Genomic DNA, 3,665 nt, shown 5'->3' with positions numbered 1-3,665 from the left:
GTTAAAATTGTAGTGTGTGCCCCAGCTCTATACTCTATGGGGGAGATTTATCAAACATGGTGTAAAGTGAAACTGGCCCAGTCGCCCCTAGCAACCAATCAGATTCCACTTTTATTTTCCAAACAGTCTGCAAGGAATGAAAGATGGAATCTGATTGGTTGCTAGGGGCAACTGAGCCAGTTTCACTTTACACCATGTTTGATAAATCTCCCCCTAAAAGTCTTTGTGTATTCATTGCAGACAAAGCAGGATTGCCCATTTATTTTGCCGTATTGGGAGGTTCTGATTCGGTTACAGACGGTCATCATATGGACACACGGCCAATTTTTCCATCACAAATGAAACTTTAATGAACTTTACAATTCTGTACAATTTCTTCCATCATGTTGTCCCGTCCTTTGTTTTAAGAACCAGTTGGGGGGTTGTTCTGAGAGTGTTTTTGTTGCCAGCGATAGGGGGCAGATCAGTGGGGTCAAAGGGCGGCAGAAAGAAATAAACCTCAGGACTTGGTGGGGTTTTGGGTTACAAGCTGATGACAAATAGGAAACATGTTGGCTGAGATAAGTAGCCGCCTAATCAGAGTGTGAAGCCGCGCTTCCTGGGGTGCTGGATACCAGGGCCGGGGCCTAACCTGATGGGTGGGGGTGGAAATCTGAAGACATTTGTTGGTTTTGGGCCAATGACCTATATATTCTAGAATAAACAAAGCTTATAACCTATATATTATATAATGAGATTGTGTCCGGGCACGCCTTATATGCCAACGTATGGTGCCAAAGCATTGCCTATTAGAGGTGTAAAGTAATGTCCAACAATCAACTATTGCTGCAAAACTTATTCAAAAAGCCGGTCAGGTGATTAAAAAATGTCCTTGATGGAAGGGCCACACTTTCCTACAGCCCTATAGAATGGCCCTCTAAGAAGTCAGGACATGCACCATCTGCCTTCAGCTCTGATGCGTGGCTAGGACTCATGAAGGAAAGAAGGAATCCTGGGCCAGGGAGGATTTATTTTATTATGTTTTAGTGCAGATTATTTCACTTTTATACTAGTATAATAACCAGTGATCAACTGATCACTAATACAATGCACTGCACATGCACAGTACTGTGGCATTGCTGTGTAGAGGCATATCCATGGCAATTCCAGGGACCTTCAAAAGGCTCAGGGGACCGCCATGGGGACGATTAGAAGCCCGGACCTTGCTGCAGGACTTACACTTGGTAAGTATATGGCACCAGAACCCGTTACATGCTGTCCCGGGTGACGCTGGCACAAGAGCGCGGCATTACCTTCCATAAAGAGGCGTATGTATTGGAATAAGGCTCATTAGTAACTGCTGACAAAAGTTGTATTGGTGGTCACTAATGGGTTAATTGCATATTGTTCAATGTATGCAATATGCTCCTGAGCTTCCTCTAGTGGTGGCTACAGGCAGATAAATGTGCAACAAATATGAATATACCGTAATAATAATTATTCTTCTTGGTGGAAGAATGTGACTGGCCCCATACCACTCAGCAGTGCGGCGCTATCATACTATACTATAATACTGGCGTCCTTGGGTGCCCATAGGCACCTGGGTCCAAGGGGCAAACAGTATGACCTCAGCACCCCCATATCTATGGCCGCCGTGCACTGTACTGTGCTCCATATGAATCCAGGAACGCAGATTCGGCTCTAACGTCAACCAAAAAACAAATCATCACAAACCATTGAGGCCGATACCAGACACAGCCACCATTGTCTGCACATCCTGGATCTGCCTGAACTAAGAACATTACAACGTCTTTGGAGGAGGATGAGAGGAAATCCCTGTGTAGCTTCTATAATTGGGACATGTTTTCTTGGAGCATAAGACAATGAGCTCCTTATGAGCCGTCACCTGGGAACTGATCAAAATGAGAACCACAAGGTGTAACCACAAGAGGTACGGTACTAGTGATGGCGGGAGCTAAGGTTTCACTGTACAAAGAGGAGGATGACAGTATATAGCAAAATATATATCAAAAGACAAGTGAGACTTAGAGGGGTGGTTCTGAATTTTTTGTTTCCTTTCAAATCAATGGGTGCCAGACATTTGTAAATTACTTATATTAAAAAAATCTCAAGTCTTCCAGTACTTATCAGCTGCTGTATGTCCTGCAGTCTGGAGAGCAGGAAAGGTTTACGGACATGGAGAGAAAGGAGCTGCTGCACCTCCCTTCCCTGCTTCTGCTCGCTTTGCGGGGTTGGCGGTCGCTGACCGACACAGTGTAAAGTTAGTGTAGGGACTCGTGGGCCAGGAGACCGGCACGTGGTACATGAGGCAATATGGTTTGATCAAATGATATACTAACATCCTGACGTGGGTTTTTAAATGTAGCTGAGAGGCATTAGTGTCAGCCATAGGTGTGAGGTGCAGCAGCTTTTTTCTCGACTCCAGGTCTGTATTTCTATGGGGATTTGCTGCTGCTCTGGACAGTTCCTGACATGGACAGAGGTGGCAATAGAGAGCACTGTGTCAGACTGGAAAGAATACATTACTTCCTGCAGAACATACAGCAGCTCAGAAGTACTGGAAGTAAATTACAAATCTATATAACTTTCCGTCACCAGTTAATTTTAACCCCTTTGCGTCAGTAATCTGTATATATACATTCCTACACTGAAGGGGGCTTTGTGATGTGAGCGGGAGCGCTGCAGACAGAGCTATCCCGCTCACATGTGTGTCCAGCGCCCGAGGTAATGAGAGTCAGCTGCGATCCCGCAACCGACTCTCATTAACCCCTTAAACGCCAAGATCTACAGCGATTTTGGCGTTTAAGGTGCTCAGTGCTGCGGGGGTCCCGATCGCATGTGCCAACAGGCGGGGGTAAGCTTCTTACCTCTGTCCTGTTGGTTCGGTGATCCATGTATAGAGTCTGCTCTCAGGCAGGGTCTATGCATAGATCGCTGATAACACTGATCTATGCTATGCTATGGCATAGCATAGATCAGTATATGCAATCTAATGATTGCATATTTTACAGTAAATAAAACTGTAAAAAAAAAAAAAAGTGTAATAAAAAAGTTTTGAAAAGTATTAAAAAAAAACCTCCCAATAACATTTTTAAATACCCCCTTGCCCATTATAAAAATATGAATAAACATATTACATATAGTAGCGTGCGGAATTGTCAGATCTATTAAAATATAATATTATTGTTCCCGCACGGTGGACGGCAAATACGGAAACCAAAAAAAACACACCAGGATTGCTGATTTTATTAAATTATATATCACAAAAAAATTATTAAAGATCGATCAAAGTTTTTCTGTTACACCAATATGACATTAATAAAAACTAGAGATCGTGGCGCCAAAAATGACCCCAACCAGCCCTGTACGTGGAAAAATAAAAGCGCTATGGCTCTTAGAAAGCTGGGAGGAACATTGCATTAATTTGACCTGGACTTTTGTGCTTCAAGGGGCTCTGTCTTGAAGGGGTTAAAGAAAAAATACTTTGCTGAAGTACCCCTTTAAAATGCGTTGTATGCAGTTTTGAAAAATTGTTCCTCTTATTGATGTAATTAAAGGGTATGTCCAGGATTTCCTACTGTAGGAAGCCCCAGCAATCCTCTGTAATCTGAAAGGGAAGCAACTAGAGTTCAGTTCCCTACAGCGCCTCCACAGGAAAAATGAAG

Source organism: Dendropsophus ebraccatus, chromosome 9 (genome assembly GCF_027789765.1).
Source record: "Dendropsophus ebraccatus isolate aDenEbr1 chromosome 9, aDenEbr1.pat, whole genome shotgun sequence".
Classification (NCBI taxonomy): domain Eukaryota; kingdom Metazoa; phylum Chordata; class Amphibia; order Anura; family Hylidae; genus Dendropsophus; species Dendropsophus ebraccatus.
This window is presented reverse-complemented; position numbering follows the sequence as displayed.